The sequence below is a fragment of the Taeniopygia guttata genome, chromosome W (genome assembly GCF_048771995.1).
Source record: "Taeniopygia guttata chromosome W, bTaeGut7.mat, whole genome shotgun sequence".
Lineage (NCBI taxonomy): Eukaryota > Metazoa > Chordata > Aves > Passeriformes > Estrildidae > Taeniopygia > Taeniopygia guttata.
In genome coordinates this window covers 23,746,339-23,767,035 of record NC_133064.1, presented here as the reverse complement: position 1 = coordinate 23,767,035, position 20,697 = coordinate 23,746,339, and positions in this window count along the sequence as shown.

Sequence of the window (20,697 nt, the reverse complement as noted above, 5' to 3'; positions counted from 1 at the left end):
CCCTCCTCATACTTCTGCTGTCCTCACAGTCCCAGGGGAGCCCTACAAACTGACATCAGAAACCTGTACTGGTGAGTTTTCTTTCCCATGGAAAAGAGCCAATTTTTGCGCACAGGGTCCTGCGGACCTGAGCGGGCAGCTGACTGCAAAAAATCTGAATATCAAAGGATAAGTCCCAGACAGGAGCTGCCCCCACCTCATACTTGTGCTGCTCTGACAGTCCCAGGGCAGCCCTAAAAACTGACATCAGAAACCGGGACTGGTGAGTTTTCTTTCCCAGGGAAAAGAGCCGATGTCTGTGCCCAGGGTATTGTGGCCCTGAGCAGGCAGCTGACTGCAAAAAATCCGAACATCGAAGGATAAGTCCCAGACAGGAGCTGCCCCGACCTCATACTTGTTCTGTCCTGACAGTCCCAGGGGAGTCCTACAAACTGACATCAGGATCCTGGACTGGTGAGTTTTCTTTCCCACGGAAAAGAGCCGATGTTTGTGCTCCGAGTCCTGTGGACCTGAGCGGGCAGGTGACTGCAAAAAATCCGAACACCGAAGGATAAGTCCCAGACAGGAGCTGCCCCCACCTCATACTTGTGCTGCCCTGACAGTCTCAGGGGAGCCCTACAAACTGACATCAGGAACCTCGACTGGTGAGTTTTCTTTCCCAGGGAAAACCGCCGATGTTTGTGCTCCGGGTCCTGTGGCCCTGAGCGGGAAGCTGACTGCAAAAAATCTGAACATCGAAGGATAAGTCCCAGACAGGAGCTGCCCCTACCTCATACTTGTGCTGCCCTGACAGTCCCAGGGGAGCCCTACAAACTGAAATCCGGAACCTGGACTGGTGAGTTTTCTTTCCCTGGGAAAAGAGCCGATGTTTGTGCTTGGAGTCCTGTGGCCCTGAGCGGGCAGCTGACTGCCAAAAATCCGAACATCCAAGGATAAGTCCCAGAGAGGATCTGCCCCCACCTCATACTTGTGCTGCCCTGACAGTCCCAGAGGAGCCCTACAAATTGACATCAGAAACCTGGACTGGTGAGTTTTCTTTCCAGTGGTAAAGAGCCAATGTTTACACTCCAAGTCCTGTGGCCCTGAGCGGGCAGCTGACTGCAAAAAATCCGAACATCGAAATTTAAGTCCCAGACAGGAGCTGCCCCCACCTCATACTTGTACTGCCCTTACAGTCCCAGGGGAGCCCTACAAACTGACACCAGGAACCTGGACTGGCGAGTTTTCTTTCCCAGGGAAAAGAGGCGATGTTTGTGCTCCGGGTCCGGTGGCCCTGAGCGGGCAGCTGACTGCAAAAAATCCGAACATCGAAGGATAAGTCCCAGACAGGAGCTGCCCCCACCTCATACTTGTGCTGCCCAGGCATTCTTAGGGCAGCCCTAAAAACTGACATCAGAAACCTGGACTGGTGAGTTTTCTTTCCCAGGGAAAAGAGCCGATGTTTGTGCCCAGGGTCCTGTGGCCCTGAGCGGGCAGCCGACTGCAATAAATCAGAATATCAAAGGATACTTCCCAGACAGGAGCTGCACCCACCTCATACTTGTGCTGCCCTGACAGTCCCAGGGGAGCCCTACAAACTGACATCAGAAACCTGGACTGTTGAGTTTTCTTTCCCAGGGAAAAGAGCCGATGTTTGCGCTCCGAGTCCTGTAGCCCTGAGCGGGCAGCTGACTGCAAAAAATCCGAACATCGAAGGATAAGTCCCAGACAGGAGCTGCCCCCACTTCATACTTGTGCTGCCCGGACAGTCCCAGGGCTGCCCTAAAAACTGACATCAGAAACCTGGACTGGTGAGTTTTTTTTCCCAGAGAAAAGAGCTGATGTTTGTGGTCAGGGTCCTGTGGCCCTGAGCGGGCAGCTGTCTGCAAAAAATCCGAACATCGAAGGATAAGTCCCAGACAGGAGCTGCCCCCTCCTCATACTTGTGCTGTCCTCACAGTCCCAGGGGAGCCCTACAAACTGACATCAGAAACCTGGACTGGTGAGTTTTCTTTCCCATGGAAAAGAGCCAATTTTTGCGCCCAGGGTCCTGTGGACCTGAGCGGGCAGCTGACTGCAAAAAATCCGAACATCGAAGGATAAGTCCCAGACAGGGGCTGCCCCGACCTCATACTTGTGCTGCCCTGACAGTCCCAGGGCAGCCCTAAAAAATGACATCAGAAACCTGGACTGGTGAGTTTTCTTTCCCAGGGAAAAGAGCTGATGTTTGTGCTCAGGGTCCTGTGTCCCTGAGCGGGCAGCTGACTGCAAAAAATCCGAACATCGAAGGATAAGTCCCAGACAGGAGCTGCCCCAACCTAATACATATGCTGCCCTGACAGTCCCAGGGGAGCCTTAGGAACTGACATCAGGAACCTGGACTGGTGAGTTTTCTTTCCCAGGGAAAAGAGCTGATGTTTGCGCTCCGAGTCCTGTGCCCTGAGCGGGCAGCGGACTGCAAAAATCTGAACATGAAAGGATAAGTCCCAGACAGGAGCTGCCCCCACCTCCTACTTGTGCTGCCCTGACAGTCCCAGAGGAGCCCTACAAATTGACATCAGGAACCTGGACTGGTGAGTTTTCTATCCCATGGTAAAGAGCCAATGTTTGCGCTCCAAGTCCTGTGGCCCTGAGCGGGCAGCTGACTGCAAAAAATCCGAACATCGAAGGATAAGTCCCAGGCAGGAGCTGCCCCCACCTAATACCTATGCTGCCCTGAGAGTCCCAGGGGAGCTCTACAAACTGACATCAGGAACCTGGACTGGTGAGTTTTCTTTCCCAGGGAAAAGAGCTGATGTTTGTGCTAAGGGTCCTGTGGCCCTGTGCAGGCCGCTGACTGCAAAAAATCGGAACATCAAAGGATAAGTCCCAGACAGGGGCTGCCCCAACCTCATACTTGTTCTGTCCGGGCAGTCCAAGAGGAGCCCTACAAACTGGCATCAGGAATCTGGTCTGGTTAGTTTTTTTTCCCAGGGAAAAGAGCTGATGTTTGTGGTCAGGGTCCTGTGGCCCTGAGCGGGCAGCGGACTGCAAAAAATCCGAATATCGAAGGATAAGTCCCAGACAGGAGCTGCCCCCACCTCATACTTATGCTGCCCTGACAGTCCCAGGGGAGCCCTACAAACTGATATCAGAAACCTGGACTGGTGAGTTTTCTTTCACGTGGAAAAGAGCCAATTTTTGCGCCTAGGGTCCTGCGGACCTGAGCGGGCAGCTGACTGCAAAAAATCTGAATATCAAAGGATAAGTCCCAGACAGGAGCTGCCCCCACCTCATACTTGTTCTGTCCTGACAGTCGCAGTGGAGTCCTACAAACTGACATCAGGAACCTGGACTGGTGAGTTTTCTTTCCCACGGAAAAGAGCCGATGTTTGTGCTCCGAGTCCTGTGGACCTGAGCGGGCAGCTGACTGCAAAAAATCCGAACACCGAAGGATAAGTCCCAGACAGGAGCTGCCCCCACCTCATACTTGTGCTGCCCTGACAGTCTCAGGGGAGCCCTACAAACTGACATCAGGAACCTGGACTGGTGAGTTTTCTTTCCCAGGGAAAACCGCCGATGTTTGTGCTCCGGGTCCTGTGGCCCTGAGCGGGCAGCTGACTGCGAAAAATCTGAACATCGAAGGATAAGTCCCAGACAGGAGCTGCCCCCACCTCATACTTGTGCTGCCCGGAAAGTCCCAGGGCTGCCCTACAAACTGACATCAGAAACCTGGACTGGTGAGTTTTTTTTCCCAGGGAAAAGACCTGATGTTTGTGGTCAGGGTCCTGTGGCCCTGAGCAGGCAGCGGACTGCAAAAAAATCCGAACATCGAAGGATTGGTCCCAGACAGGAGCCGCCCCCTCCTCATACTTCTGCTGTCCTCACAGTCCCAGGGGATCCCTACAAACTGACATCAGAAACCTGGACTGGTGAGTTTTCTTTCCCATGGAAAAGAGCCAATTTTTGCGCCCAGGGTCCTGCGGGCCTGAGCGGGCAGCTGACTGCAAAAAATCTGAATATCAAAGGATAAGTCCCAGACAGGAGCTGCCCCCACCTCATACTTGTGCTGCCCTGACAGTCCCAGGGCAGCCCTAAAAACTGACATCAGAAACCTGGACTGGTGAGTTTTCTTTCCCAGGGAAAAGACCTGATGTTTGTGGTCAGGGTCCTGTGGCCCTGAGCAGGAAGCGGACTGCAAAAAATCCGAACATCGAAGGATTGGTCCCAGACAGGAGCCGCCCCCTCCTCATATTTCTGCTGTCCTCACAGTCCCAGGGGATCCCTACAAACTGACATCAGAAACCTGGACTGGTGAGTTTTCTTTCCCAGGGAAAAGAGGCGATGTTTGTGCCCAGGGTCCTGTGCCCCTGAGCGTGCAGCTGACTGCAAAAAATCCGAACATCGAAGGATAAGTCCCAGACAGGAGCTGCCCCCACCTCATACTTGTGCTGCCCTGACAGTCCCAGGGGAGCCCTATAAACTGACATCAGGAACCGGGACTGGTGAGTTTTATTTCCCAGGGAAAACCGCCGATGTTTGTGCTCCGGGTCCTGTGGCCCTGAGCGGGAAGCTGACTGCAAAAAATCTGAACATCGAAGGATAAGTCCCAGACAGGAGCTGCCCCTACCTCATACTTGTGCTGCCCGGACAGTCCCAGGGCTGCCCTACAAACTGACATCAGAAACCTGGACTGGTGAGTTTTCGTTCCCGTGGAAAAGAGCCAATTTTTGCGCCCAGGGTCCTGCGGACCTGAGCGGGCAGCTGACTGCAAAAAATCTGAATATCAAAGGATAAGTCCCAGACAGGGGCTGCCCCCACCTCATACTTGTGCTGCCCAGACATTCCCAGGGCAGCCCTAAAAACTGACATCAGAAACCTGGACTGGTGAGTTTTCTTTCCCAGGGAAAACCGCCGATGTTTGTGCTCCGGGTCCTGTGGCCCTGAGCGGGCAGCTGACTGCGAAAAATCTGAACATCGAAGGATAAGTCCCAGACAGGAGCTGCCCCCACCTCATACTTGTGCTGCCCGGAAAGTCCCAGGGCTGCCCTACAAACTGACATCAGAAACCTGTACTGGTTAGTTTTTTTTCCCAGGGAAAAGAGCCGATGTTTGTGGTCAGGGTCCTGTGGCCCTGAGCGGGCAGCGGACTGCAAAAAATCCGAACATCGAAGGATAAGTCCCAGACAGGAGCCGCCCCCTCCTCATACTTCTGCTGTCCTCACAGTCCCAGGGGAGCCCTACAAACTGACATCAGAAACCTGGACTGGTGAGTTTTCTTTCCCATGGAAAAGAGCCAATTTTTGCACCCAGGGTCCTGCGAACCTGAGCGGGCAGCTGACTGCAAAAAATCTGAATATCAAAGGATAAGTCCCAGACAGGAGCTGCCCCCACCTCATACTTGTGCTGCCCTGACAGTCCCAGGGCAGCCCTAAAAACTGACATCAGAAACCTGGACTGGTGAGTTTTCTTTCCCACGGAAAAGAGACGATGTTTGTGCTCCGAGTCCTGTGGACCTGAGCGGGCAGCTGACTGCAAAAAATCCGAACACCGAAGGATAAGTCCCAGACAGGAGCTGCCGCCACCCCATACTTGTGCTGCCCTGACAGTCCCAGGGGAGCCCTACAAACTGACATCAGAAACCTGGACTGGTGAGTTTTCTTTCCCAGGGAAAACCGCCGATGTTTGTGCTCCGGGTCCTGCGGCCCTGAGCGGGAAGCTGACTGCAAAAAATCTGAACATCGAAGGATAAGTCCCAGACAGGAGCTGCACCCACCTCATACTTGTGCTGCCCTGACAGTCCCAGGGCAGCCCTAAAAACTGACATCAGAAACCTGGACTGGTGAGTTTTCTTTCCCAGGGAAAAGAGACGATGTTTGTGCCCAGGGGCCTGTGCCCCTGAGCGGGCAGCTGACTGCAAAAAATTTGAACATCGAAGGATAAGTCCCAGACAGGAGCTGCCCCCACCTCATACTTGTGCTGCCCTGACAGTCCCAGGGGAGCCCTATAAACTGACATCAGGAACCGGGACTGGTGAGTTTTATTTCCCAGGGAAAACCGCCGATGTTTGTGCTCCGGGTCCTGCGGACCTGAGCGGGCAGCTGACTGCAAAAAATCTGAATATCAAAGGATAAGTCCCAGACAGGAGCTGCCCCCACCTCATACTTGTGCTGCCCTGACAGTCCCAGGGCAGCCCTATAAACTGACATCAGAAACCTGGACTGGTGAGTTTTCTTTCCCAGGGAAAAGAGACGATGTTTGTGCCCAGGGTCCTGTAGCCCTGTGCGGGCAGCGGACTGCAAAAAATCGGAACATCAAAGGATAAGTCCCAGACAGGAGCTGCCCCCACCTCATACTTGTGCTGCCCTGTAGTCCCAGGGGAGCCCTATAAACTGACATCAGGAACCGGGACTGGTGAGTTTTATTTCCCAGGGAAAACCGCCGATGTTTGTGCTCCGGGTCCTGTGGCCCTGAGCGGGCAGCTGACTGTAAAAAATCTGAACATCGAATGATAAGTCCCAGACAGGAGCTGCCCCCACCTCATACTTGTGCTGCCTGGACAGTCCCAGGGCAGCCCTACAAACTGACATCAGAAACCTGGACTGATTAGTTTTTTTTCCCAGGGAAAAGAGACGATGCTTGTGCCCAGGGTCCTGTAGCCCTGTGCGGGCAGCGGACTGCAAAAAATCCGAACATCGAAGGATAATTCCCAGACAGCAGCCGCCCCCTCCTCATACTTCTGCTGTCCTGACAGTCCCAGGGGAGTCCCAGAAACTGACATCAGGAACCTGGACTGGTGAGTTTTCTTTCCCACGGAAAAGAGCCGATGTTTGTGCTCCGAGTCCTGTGGACCTGAGCGGGCAGCTGACTGCAAAAAATCCGAACACCGAAGGATAAGTCCCAGACAGGAGCTGCCCCCACCTCATACTTGTGCTGCCCTGACAGTCCCAGGGGAGCCCTAAAAACTGACGTCAGGAACCGGGACTGGTGAGTTTTCTTTCCCAGGGAAAACCGCCGATGTTTCTGCTCCGGGTCCTGTGGCCCTGAGCGGGAAGCTGACTGCAAAAAATCTGAACATCGAAGGATAAGTCCCAGACAGGAGCTGCCCCTACCTCATACTTGTGCTGCCCGGACAGTCCCAGGGCTGCCCTACAAACTGACATCAGAAACCTGGACTGGTTAGTTTTTTTCCCAGGGAAATAACCTGATGTTTGTGGTCAGGGTCCTGTGGCCCTGAGCGGGCAGCGGACTGCAAAAAATCCGATCATCGAAGGCTAAGTCCCAGACAGGCGCCGCCCCCTCCTCATACTTCTGCTGTCCTCACAGTCCCAGGGGAGCCCTACAAACTGACATCAGAAACCTGGACTGGTGAGTTTTCTTTCCCATGGAAAAGAGCCAATTTAAGCGCCCAGGGTCCTGCGGACCTGAGCGGGCAGCTGACTGCAAAAAATCTGAATATCAAAGGATAAGTCCCAGACAGGAGCTGCCCCTACCTCATACTTGTGCTGCCCTGACAGTCCCAGGGCAGCCCTAAAAACTGACATCAGGAACCTGGCCTGGTGAGTTTTCTTTCCCAGGGAAAAGAGACGATGTTTGTGCCCAGGGTCCTGTGGCCCTGAGCGGGCAGCAGACTGAAAAAAATCCGAACATCGAAAAATAAGTCCCAGACAGGAGCTGCCCCCACCTCATACTTGTTCTGTCCTGATAGTCCCAGGGGAGCCCTACAAACTGACATCAGGAAGCTGGACTGGTGAGTTTTCTTTCCCACGGAAAAGAGCCGATGTTTGTGCTCCGAGTCCTGTGGACCTGAGCGGGCAGCGGACTGCAAAAAATCCGATCATCGAAGGCTAAGTCCAAGACAGGCACCGCCCCCTCCTCATACTTCTGCTGTCCTCACAGTCCCAGGGGAGCCCTACAAACTGACATCAGAAACCTGGACTGGTGAGTTTTCTTTCCCATGGAAAAGAGCCAATTTAAGCGCCCAGGGTCCTGCGGACCTGAGCGGGCAGCTGACTGCAAAAAATCTGAATATCAAAGGATAAGTCCCAGACAGGAGCTGCCCCTACCTCATACTTGTGCTGCCCTGACAGTCCCAGGGCAGCCCTAAAAACTGACATCAGGAACCTGGACTGGTGAGTTTTCTTTCCCAGGGAAAAGAGACGATGTTTGTGCCCAGGGTCCTGTGGCCCTGAGCGGGCAGCAGACTGAAAAAAATCCGAACATCGAAAAATAAGTCCCAGACAGGAGCTGCCCCCACCTCATACTTGTTCTGTCCTGATAGTCCCAGGGGAGCCCTACAAACTGACATCAGGAAGCTGGACTGGTGAGTTTTCTTTCCCACGGAAAAGAGCCGATGTTTGTGCTCCGAGTCCTGTGGACATGAGCGGGCAGCTGACTGCAAAAAATCCGAACACCGAAGGATAAGTCCCAGACAGGAGCTGCCCCCACCTCATACTTGTGCTGCCCTGACAGTCCCAGGGAAGCCCTACAAACTGACATCAGGAACCTGGACTGGTGAGTTTTATTTCCCAGGGAAAACCGCCGATGTTTGTGCTCCGGGTCCTGTGGCTCTGAGCGGGCAGCTGACTGTAAAAAATCTGAACATCGAAGAATAAGTCCCAGACAGGAGCTGCCCCCACCTCATACTTGTGCTGCCTGGACAGTCCCAGGGCATCCCTAGAAACTGACATCAGAAACCTGGACTGATTAGTTTTTTTTCTCAGGGAAAAGAGCTGATGTTTGTGGTCAGGGTCCTGTAGCCCCGTGCGGGCAGCTGACTGCAAAAAATCCGAACATCCAAGGATAAGTCCCAGACAGGAGCTGCCCCCACCTTATACTTGTGCTGCCCGGACAGTCCCAGGGCTGCCCTACAAACTGACATCAGAAACCTGGACTGGTTAGTTTTTTTTCCCAGGGAAAAGACCTGATGATTGTGGTCAGGGTCCTGTGGCCCTGAGCAGGCAGCGGACTGCAAAAAATCCGAACATCGAAGGATTGGTCCGAGACAGGAGCCGCCCCCTCCTCATACTTGTGCTGTCCTGACAGTCCCAGGGGAGCTCTACAAACTGACATCAGGAAGCTGGACTGGTGAGTTTTCTTTCCCACGGAAAAGAGCCGATGTTTGTGCTCCGAGTCCTGTGGCCCTGAGCGGGCAGCGGACTGCAAAAAATCCGAACATCGAAGGATAAGTCCCAGACGGGAGCTGCCCCCACCTCATACTTGTTCTGTCCTGACAGTCCCAGGGGAGCCCTACAAACTGACATCAGGAACCTGGACTGGTGAGTTTTCTTTCCCACGGAAAAGAGCCGATGTTTGTGCTCCGAGTCCTGTGGACCTGAGCGGGCAGCTGACTGCAAAAAATCCGAACACCGTAGGATAAGTCCCAGACAGGAGCTGCCCCCACCTCATACTTGTGCTGCCTGGACAGTCCCAGGGAAGCCTTACAAACTGACATCAGAAACCTGGACTAGTTAGTTTTTTTTCCCAGGGAAAAGACCTGATGTTTGTGGTCAGGGTCCTGTGGCCCTGAGCGGGCAGCTGACTGTAAAAAATCGGAACATCGAAAGATAAGTCCCAGACAGGAGCTGCCCCCACCTCATACTTGTGCTGCCTGGACAGTCCCAGGGCAGCCCTAGAAACTGACATCAGAAACCTGGACTGATTAGGTTTTTTTCCCAGGGAAAAGAGCTGATGTTTGTGGTCAGTGTACTGTAGCCCTGTGCGGGCAGCTGACTGCAAAAAATCCGAACATCCAAGGATAAGTCCCAGACAGGAGCTGCCCCCACCTAATACTTGTGCTGTCCTGACAGTCCCAGGGGAGCCCTACAAACTGACATCAGAAACCTGGACTGGTGAGTTTTCTTTCCAAGGGAAAAGAGCCGATGTTTGTGCTCAGGGTCCTGTGGCCCTGAGCGGGCAGCGGACTGCAAAAAATCCGAACATCGAAGGATTGGTCCCAGACAGGAGCCGCCCACTCCTCATACTTCTGCTGTTCTCACAGTCCCAGGGGATCCCTACAAACTGACATCAGAAACCTGGACTGGTGAGTTTTCTTTCCCATGGAAAAGAGCCAGTTTTTGCCCCCAGGGTCCTGCGGACCTGAGCGGGCAGCTGACTGCAAAAAATCTGAATATAAAAGGATAAGTCCCAGACAGGAGCTGCCCCCACCTCATACTTGTGCTGCCCTGACAGTCCCAGGGCAGCCCTAAAAACTGACATCAGAAACCTGGTCTGGTGAGTTTTCTTTCCCACGGAAAAGAGCCGATGTTTGTGCTCGGAGTGCTGTGGACCTGAGCGGGCAGCTGACTGCAAAAAATCCGAACACCGAAGGATAAGTCCCAGACAGGAGCTGCCCCCACCTCATACTTGTGCTGCCCTGACAGTCCCAGGGCAGCCTTACAAACTGACATCAGAAACCTGGACTGGTGAGTTTTCTTTCCCAGGGAAAATCGCCGATGTTTGTGCTCAGGGTCCTGTGGCCCTGAGCGGGCAGCGGACTGCAAAAAATCCGAACATCGAAGGATAAGTCCCAGACAGGAGCCGCCCCCTCCTCATACTTCTGCTGTCCTCACAGTCCCAGGGGAGCCCTACAAACTGACATCAGAAACCTGAGCTGGTGAGTTTTCTTTCCCATGGAAAAGAGCATATTTTGGCGCCCAGGGTCCTGCGGACCGGAGCGGGCCGCTGACTGCAAAAAATCTGAATATCAAAGGATAAGTCCCAGACAGGAGCTGCCCCCACCTCATACTTGTGCTGCCCTGACAGTCCCAGGACAGCCCTAAAAACTGACATCAGAAACCTGGACTGGTTAGTTTTTTTTCCCAGGGAAAACAGCCGATGTTTGCGCTCCGAGTCTAGCGGCCCTGAGCGGGCAGCTGACTGCAAAAAATCCGAACATCCAAGGATAAGTCTCAGACAGGAGCTGCCCCCACCTCATACTTGTGCTGTCCTGACAGTCCCAGGGGAGCCCTACAAACTGACATCAGGAACCTGGACTGGTGGGTTTTCTTTCCCAGGGAAAATCGCCGACGTTGGTGCTCCGGGTCCTGTGGCCCTGAGCGGGAAGCTGACTGCAAAAAATCTGAACATCGAAGGATAAGTCCCAGACAGGAGCTGCCCCCAACGCATACTTGTGCTGCCCGGACAGTCCCAGGGCTGCCCTACAAACTGACATCAGTAACCTGGACTGGTGAGTTTTCTTTCCCATGGAAAAGAGCCAATTTTAGCGCCCATGGTCCTGCGGACCTTAGCGGGCAGCTGACTGCAAAAAATCTGAATATCAAAGGATAAGTCCCAGACAGGAGCTGCCCCCACCTCATACTTGTTCTGCCCTGACAGTCCCAGGGGAGCCCTACAAACTGACATCAGGAACCTGGACTGGTGAGTTTTATTTCCCAGGGAAAACCGCCGATGTTTGTGCTCCGGGTCCTGTGGCCCTGAGTGGGCACCTGACTGTAAAAAATCGGAACATCGAAGGATAAGTCCCAGACAGGAGCTGCCCCCACCTCATACTTGTGCTGCCTGGACAGTCCCAGGGCAGCCCTAGAAACTGACATCAGAAACCTGGACTGATTAGGTTTTTTTCCCAGGGAAAAGAGCTGATGTTTGTGGTCAGTGTACTGTAGCCCTGTGCGGGCAGCTGACTGCAAAAAATCCGAACATCCAAGGATAAGTCCCAGACAGGAGCTGCCCCCACCTAATACTTGTGCTGTCCTGACAGTCCCAGGGGAGCCCTACAAACTGACATCAGAAACCTGGACTGGTGAGTTTTCTTTCCCAGGGAAAAGAGCCGATGTTTGTGCTCCAGGTCCTCTGGCCCTGAGCGGGCCGCTGACTGCAAAAAATCTGAATATCAAAGGATAAGTCCCAGACAGGAGCTGCCCCCACCTCATACTTGTGCTGCCCTGACAGTCCCAGGGCAGCCCTACAAACTGACATCAGAAACCTGGACTGGTGAGTTTTCTTTCCCAGGGAAAAGAGCCGATGTTTGTGCCCAGGGTCCTGTGTCCCTGAGCGGGCAGCTGACTGCAAAAAATCCGAACATCGAAGGATAAGTCCCAGACAGGAGCCGCCCCCTCCTCATACTTCTGCTGTCCTCACAGTCCCAGGGGAGCCCTACAAACTGACATCAGAAACCTGAGCTGGTGAGTTTTCTTTCCCATGGAAAAGAGCATATTTTTGCGCCCAGGGTCCTGCGGACCGGAGCGGGCCGCTGACTGCAAAAAATCTGAATATCAAAGGATAAGTCCCAGACAGGAGCTGCCCCCACCTCATACTTGTGCTGCCCTGACAGTCCCAGGGCAGCCCTAAAAACTGACATCAGAAACCTGGACTGGTTAGTTTTTTTTCCCAGGGAAAAGACCTGATGTTTGTGGTCAGGGTCCTGTGGCCCTGAGCAGGCAGCGGACTGCAAAAAATCCGAACATCGAAGGATTGGTCCCAGACAGGAGCCGCCCCCTCCTCATACTTCTGCTGTCCTCACAGTCCCAGGGGAGCCCTACAAACTGACATCAGGAACCTGGACTGGTGAGTTTTCTTTCCCACGGAAAAGAGCCGATAATTGTGCTCCGAGTCCTGTGGACCTGAGCGGGCAGCTGACTGCAAAAAATCCGAACAACGAAGGATAAGTCCCAGACAGGAGCTGCCCCCACCTCATACTTGTGCTGCCCTGACAGTCCCAGGGCAGCCCTAAAAACTGACATCAGAAACCTGGACTGGTGAGTTTTCTTTCCCAGGGAAAAGAGACGATGTTTGTGCCCAGGGTCCTGTGCCCCTGAGCGGGCAGCTGACTGCAAAAAATCCGAATATCGAAGGATAAGTCCCAGACAGGAGCTGCCCCCACCTCATACTTGTGCTGCCCTGACAGTCCCAGGGGAGCCCTATAAACTGACATCAGGAACCGGGACTGGTGAGTTTTATTTCCCAGGGAAAACCGCCGATGTTTGTGCTCCGGGTCCTGCGGACCTGAGCGGGCAGCTGACTGCAAAAAATCTGAATATCAAAGGATAAGTCCCAGACAGGAGCTGCCCCCACCTCATACTTGTGCTGCCCTGACAGTCCCAGGGCAGCCCTATAAACTGACATCAGAAACCTGGACTGGTGAGTTTTCTTTCCCAGGGAAAAGAGACGATGTTTGTGCCCAGGGTCCTGTAGCCCTGTGCGGGCAGCGGACTGCAAAAAATCGGAACATCAAAGGATAAGTCCCAGACAGGAGCTGCCCCCACCTCATACTTGTGCTGCCCTGTAGTCCCAGGGGAGCCCTATAAACTGACATCAGGAACCGGGACTGGTGAGTTTTATTTCCCAGGGAAAACCGCCGATGTTTGTGCTCCGGGTCCTGTGGCCCTGAGCGGGCAGCTGACTGTAAAAAATCTGAACATCGAATGATAAGTCCCAGACAGGAGCTGCCCCCACCTCATACTTGTGCTGCCTGGACAGTCCCAGGGCAGCCCTACAAACTGACATCAGAAACCTGGACTGATTAGTTTTTTTTCCCAGGGAAAAGAGACGATGCTTGTGCCCAGGGTCCTGTAGCCCTGTGCGGGCAGCGGACTGCAAAAAATCCGAACATCGAAGGATAATTCCCAGACAGCAGCCGCCCCCTCCTCATACTTCTGCTGTCCTGACAGTCCCAGGGGAGTCCCAGAAACTGACATCAGGAACCTGGACTGGTGAGTTTTCTTTCCCACGGAAAAGAGCCGATGTTTGTGCTCCGAGTCCTGTGGACCTGAGCGGGCAGCTGACTGCAAAAAATCCGAACACCGAAGGATAAGTCCCAGACAGGAGCTGCCCCCACCTCATACTTGTGCTGCCCTGACAGTCCCAGGGGAGCCCTAAAAACTGACGTCAGGAACCGGGACTGGTGAGTTTTCTTTCCCAGGGAAAACCGCCGATGTTTCTGCTCCGGGTCCTGTGGCCCTGAGCGGGAAGCTGACTGCAAAAAATCTGAACATCGAAGGATAAGTCCCAGACAGGAGCTGCCCCTACCTCATACTTGTGCTGCCCGGACAGTCCCAGGGCTGCCCTACAAACTGACATCAGAAACCTGGACTGGTTAGTTTTTTTCCCAGGGAAATAACCTGATGTTTGTGGTCAGGGTCCTGTGGCCCTGAGCGGGCAGCGGACTGCAAAAAATCCGATCATCGAAGGCTAAGTCCCAGACAGGCGCCGCCCCCTCCTCATACTTCTGCTGTCCTCACAGTCCCAGGGGAGCCCTACAAACTGACATCAGAAACCTGGACTGGTGAGTTTTCTTTCCCATGGAAAAGAGCCAATTTAAGCGCCCAGGGTCCTGCGGACCTGAGCGGGCAGCTGACTGCAAAAAATCTGAATATCAAAGGATAAGTCCCAGACAGGAGCTGCCCCTACCTCATACTTGTGCTGCCCTGACAGTCCCAGGGCAGCCCTAAAAACTGACATCAGGAACCTGGCCTGGTGAGTTTTCTTTCCCAGGGAAAAGAGACGATGTTTGTGCCCAGGGTCCTGTGGCCCTGAGCGGGCAGCAGACTGAAAAAAATCCGAACATCGAAAAATAAGTCCCAGACAGGAGCTGCCCCCACCTCATACTTGTTCTGTCCTGATAGTCCCAGGGGAGCCCTACAAACTGACATCAGGAAGCTGGACTGGTGAGTTTTCTTTCCCACGGAAAAGAGCCGATGTTTGTGCTCCGAGTCCTGTGGACCTGAGCGGGCAGCGGACTGCAAAAAATCCGATCATCGAAGGCTAAGTCCAAGACAGGCGCCGCCCCCTCCTCATACTTCTGCTGTCCTCACAGTCCCAGGGGAGCCCTACAAACTGACATCAGAAACCTGGACTGGTGAGTTTTCTTTCCCATGGAAAAGAGCCAATTTAAGCGCCCAGGGTCCTGCGGACCTGAGCGGGCAGCTGACTGCAAAAAATCTGAATATCAAAGGATAAGTCCCAGACAGGAGCTGCCCCTACCTCATACTTGTGCTGCCCTGACAGTCCCAGGGCAGCCCTAAAAACTGACATCAGGAACCTGGACTGGTGAGTTTTCTTTCCCAGGGAAAAGAGACGATGTTTGTGCCCAGGGTCCTGTGGCCCTGAGCGGGCAGCAGACTGAAAAAAATCCGAACATCGAAAAATAAGTCCCAGACAGGAGCTGCCCCCACCTCATACTTGTTCTGTCCTGATAGTCCCAGGGGAGCCCTACAAACTGACATCAGGAAGCTGGACTGGTGAGTTTTCTTTCCCACGGAAAAGAGCCGATGTTTGTGCTCCGAGTCCTGTGGACATGAGCGGGCAGCTGACTGCAAAAAATCCGAACACCGAAGGATAAGTCCCAGACAGGAGCTGCCCCCACCTCATACTTGTGCTGCCCTGACAGTCCCAGGGAAGCCCTACAAACTGACATCAGGAACCTGGACTGGTGAGTTTTATTTCCCAGGGAAAACCGCCGATGTTTGTGCTCCGGGTCCTGTGGCTCTGAGCGGGCAGCTGACTGTAAAAAATCTGAACATCGAAGAATAAGTCCCAGACAGGAGCTGCCCCCACCTCATACTTGTGCTGCCTGGACAGTCCCAGGGCATCCCTAGAAACTGACATCAGAAACCTGGACTGATTAGTTTTTTTTCTCAGGGAAAAGAGCTGATGTTTGTGGTCAGGGTCCTGTAGCCCCGTGCGGGCAGCTGACTGCAAAAAATCCGAACATCCAAGGATAAGTCCCAGACAGGAGCTGCCCCCACCTTATACTTGTGCTGCCCGGACAGTCCCAGGGCTGCCCTACAAACTGACATCAGAAACCTGGACTGGTTAGTTTTTTTTCCCAGGGAAAAGACCTGATGATTGTGGTCAGGGTCCTGTGGCCCTGAGCAGGCAGCGGACTGCAAAAAATCCGAACATCGAAGGATTGGTCCGAGACAGGAGCCGCCCCCTCCTCATACTTGTGCTGTCCTGACAGTCCCAGGGGAGCTCTACAAACTGACATCAGGAAGCTGGACTGGTGAGTTTTCTTTCCCACGGAAAAGAGCCGATGTTTGTGCTCCGAGTCCTGTGGCCCTGAGCGGGCAGCGGACTGCAAAAAATCCGAACATCGAAGGATAAGTCCCAGACGGGAGCTGCCCCCACCTCATACTTGTTCTGTCCTGACAGTCCCAGGGGAGCCCTACAAACTGACATCAGGAACCTGGACTGGTGAGTTTTCTTTCCCACGGAAAAGAGCCGATGTTTGTGCTCCGAGTCCTGTGGACCTGAGCGGGCAGCTGACTGCAAAAAATCCGAACACCGTAGGATAAGTCCCAGACAGGAGCTGCCCCCACCTCATACTTGTGCTGCCTGGACAGTCCCAGGGAAGCCTTACAAACTGACATCAGAAACCTGGACTAGTTAGTTTTTTTTCCCAGGGAAAAGACCTGATGTTTGTGGTCAGGGTCCTGTGGCCCTGAGCGGGCAGCTGACTGTAAAAAATCGGAACATCGAAAGATAAGTCCCAGACAGGAGCTGCCCCCACCTCATACTTGTGCTGCCTGGACAGTCCCAGGGCAGCCCTAGAAACTGACATCAGAAACCTGGACTGATTAGGTTTTTTTCCCAGGGAAAAGAGCTGATGTTTGTGGTCAGTGTACTGTAGCCCTGTGCGGGCAGCTGACTGCAAAAAATCCGAACATCCAAGGATAAGTCCCAGACAGGAGCTGCCCCCACCTAATACTTGTGCTGTCCTGACAGTCCCAGGGGAGCCCTACAAACTGACATCAGAAACCTGGACTGGTGAGTTTTCTTTCCCAGGGAAAAGAGCCGATGTTTGTGCTCAGGGTCCTGTGGCCCTGAGCGGGCAGCGGACTGCAAAAAATCCGAACATCGAAGGATTGGTCCCAGACAGGAGCCGCCCACTCCTCATACTTCTGCTGTTCTCACAGTCCCAGGGGATCCCTACAAACTGACATCAGAAACCTGGACTGGTGAGTTTTCTTTCCCATGGAAAAGAGCCAGTTTTTGCCCCCAGGGTCCTGCGGACCTGAGCGGGCAGCTGACTGCAAAAAATCTGAATATAAAAGGATAAGTCCCAGACAGGAGCTGCCCCCACCTCATACTTGTGCTGCCCTGACAGTCCCAGGGCAGCCCTAAAAACTGACATCAGAAACCTGGTCTGGTGAGTTTTCTTTCCCACGGAAAAGAGCCGATGTTTGTGCTCGGAGTGCTGTGGACCTGAGCGGGCAGCTGACTGCAAAAAATCCGAACACCGAAGGATAAGTCCCAGACAGGAGCTGCCCCCACCTCATACTTGTGCTGCCCTGACAGTCCCAGGGCAGCCTTACAAACTGACATCAGAAACCTGGACTGGTGAGTTTTCTTTCCCAGGGAAAATCGCCGATGTTTGTGCTCAGGGTCCTGTGGCCCTGAGCGGGCAGCGGACTGCAAAAAATCCGAACATCGAAGGATAAGTCCCAGACAGGAGCCGCCCCCTCCTCATACTTCTGCTGTCCTCACAGTCCCAGGGGAGCCCTACAAACTGACATCAGAAACCTGAGCTGGTGAGTTTTCTTTCCCATGGAAAAGAGCATATTTTGGCGCCCAGGGTCCTGCGGACCGGAGCGGGCCGCTGACTGCAAAAAATCTGAATATCAAAGGATAAGTCCCAGACAGGAGCTGCCCCCACCTCATACTTGTGCTGCCCTGACAGTCCCAGGACAGCCCTAAAAACTGACATCAGAAACCTGGACTGGTTAGTTTTTTTTCCCAGGGAAAACAGCCGATGTTTGCGCTCCGAGTCTAGCGGCCCTGAGCGGGCAGCTGACTGCAAAAAATCCGAACATCCAAGGATAAGTCTCAGACAGGAGCTGCCCCCACCTCATACTTGTGCTGTCCTGACAGTCCCAGGGGAGCCCTAGAAACTGACATCAGAAACCTGGACTGGTGGGTTTTCTTTCCCAGGGAAAATCGCCGACGTTGGTGCTCCGGGTCCTGTGGCCCTGAGCGGGAAGCTGACTGCAAAAAATCTGAACATCGAAGGATAAGTCCCAGACAGGAGCTGCCCCCAACGCATACTTGTGCTGCCCGGACAGTCCCAGGGCTGCCCTACAAACTGACATCAGTAACCTGGACTGGTGAGTTTTCTTTCCCATGGAAAAGAGCCAATTTTAGCGCCCATGGTCCTGCGGACCTTAGCGGGCAGCTGACTGCAAAAAATCTGAATATCAAAGGATAAGTCCCAGACAGGAGCTGCCCCCACCTCATACTTGTTCTGCCCTGACAGTCCCAGGGGAGCCCTACAAACTGACATCAGGAACCTGGACTGGTGAGTTTTATTTCCCAGGGAAAACCGCCGATGTTTGTGCTCCGGGTCCTGTGGCCCTGAGCGGGCACCTGACTGTAAAAAATCGGAACATCGAAGGATAAGTCCCAGACAGGAGCTGCCCCCACCTCATACTTGTGCTGCCTGGACAGTCCCAGGGCAGCCCTAGAAACTGACATCAGAAACCTGGACTGATTAGGTTTTTTTCCCAGGGAAAAGAGCTGATGTTTGTGGTCAGTGTACTGTAGCCCTGTGCGGGCAGCTGACTGCAAAAAATCCGAACATCCAAGGATAAGTCCCAGACAGGAGCTGCCCCCACCTAATACTTGTGCTGTCCTGACAGTCCCAGGGGAGCCCTACAAACTGACATCAGAAACCTGGACTGGTGAGTTTTCTTTCCCAGGGAAAAGAGCCGATGTTTGTGCTCCAGGTCCTCTGGCCCTGAGCGGGCCGCTGACTGCAAAAAATCTGAATATCAAAGGATAAGTCCCAGACAGGAGCTGCCCCCACCTCATACTTGTGCTGCCCTGACAGTCCCAGGGCAGCCCTACAAACTGACATCAGAAACCTGGACTGGTGAGTTTTCTTTCCCAGGGAAAAGAGCCGATGTTTGTGCCCAGGGTCCTGTGTCCCTGAGCGGGCAGCTGACTGCAAAAAATCCGAACATCGAAGGATAAGTCCCAGACAGGAGCCGCCCCCTCCTCATACTTCTGCTGTCCTCACAGTCCCAGGGGAGCCCTACAAACTGACATCAGAAACCTGAGCTGGTGAGTTTTCTTTCCCATGGAAAAGAGCATATTTTTGCGCCCAGGGTCCTGCGGACCGGAGCGGGCCGCTGACTGCAAAAAATCTGAATATCAAAGGATAAGTCCCAGACAGGAGCTGCCCCCACCTCATACTTGTGCTGCCCTGACAGTCCCAGGGCAGCCCTAAAAACTGACATCAGAAACCTGGACTGGTTAGTTTTTTTTCCCAGGGAAAAGACCTGATGTTTGTGGTCAGGGTCCTGTGGCCCTGAGCAGGCAGCGGACTGCAAAAAATCCGAACATCGAAGGATTGGTCCCAGACAGGAGCCGCCCCCTCCTCATACTTCTGCTGTCCTCACAGTCCCAGGGGAGCCCTACAAACTGACATCAGGAACCTGGACTGGTGAGTTTTCTTTCCCACGGAAAAGAGCCGATAATTGTGCTCCGAGTCCTGTGGACCTGAGCGGGCAGCTGACTGCAAAAAATCCGAACAACGAAGGATAAGTCCCAGACAGGAGCTGCCCCCACCTCATACTTGTGCTGCCCTGACAGTCCCAGGGCAGCCCTAAAAACTGACATCAGAAACCTGGACTGGTGAGTTTTCTTTCCCAGGGAAAAGAGACGATGTTTGTGCCCAGGGTCCTGTGCCCCTGAGCGGGCAGCTGACTGCAAAAAATCCGAATATCGAAGGATAAGTCCCAGACAGGAGCTGCCCCCACCTCATACTTGTGCTGCCCTGACAGTCCCAGGGGAGCCCTATAAACTGACATCAGGAACCGGGACTGGTGAGTTTTATTTCCCAGGGAAAACCGCCGATGTTTGTGCTCCGGGTCCTGCGGACCTGAGCGGGCAGCTGACTGCAAAAAATCTGAATATCAAAGGATAAGTCCCAGACAGGAGCTGCCCCCACCTCATACTTGTGCTGCCTGGACAGTCCCAGGGCAGCCCTAGAAACTGACATCAGAAACCTGGACTGATTAGGTTTTTTTCCCAGGGAAAAGAGCTGATGTTTGTGGTCAGTGTACTGTAGCCCTGTGCGGGCAGCTGACTGCAAAAAATCCGAACATCCAAGGATAAGTCCCAGACAGGAGCTGCCCCCACCTCATACTTGTTCTGTCCTGACAGTCCCAGGGGAGCCCTACAAACTGACATCAGAAACCTGGACTGGTGAGTTTTCTTTCCCAGGGAAAAGAGCCGATGTTTGTGCTCCAGGTCCTCTGGCCCTGAGCGGGCCGCTGACTGCAAAAAATCTGAATATCAAAGGATAAGTCCCAGACAGGAGCTGCCCCCACCTCATACTTGTGCTGCCCTGACAGTCCCAGGGCAGCCCTACAAACTGACATCAGAAACCTGGACTGGTGAGTTTTCTTTCCCAGGGAAAAGAGCCGATGTTTGTGCCCAGGGTCCTGTGTCCCTGAGCGGGCAGCTGACTGCAAAAAATCCGAACATCGAAGGATATGTCCCAGACAGGATCTGCCCCCACCTCATACTTGTGCTGTCCTGACAGTCCCAGGGGAGCTCTACAAAATGACATCAGAAACCAGGACTGGTTTTTTTTTTTTTCCCAGGGAAAAGAGCTGATGTTTGTGGTCAGGGTCCTGTGGCCCTGAGCGGGCAGCTGACTGCAAAAAATCCGAACATCGAAGGATAATTCCCAGATAGGAGCCTCCCCCTCCTCATACTTGTTCTCTCCTCACAGTCCCAGGGGAGCCCTACAAACTGACATCAGAAACCTGGACTGGT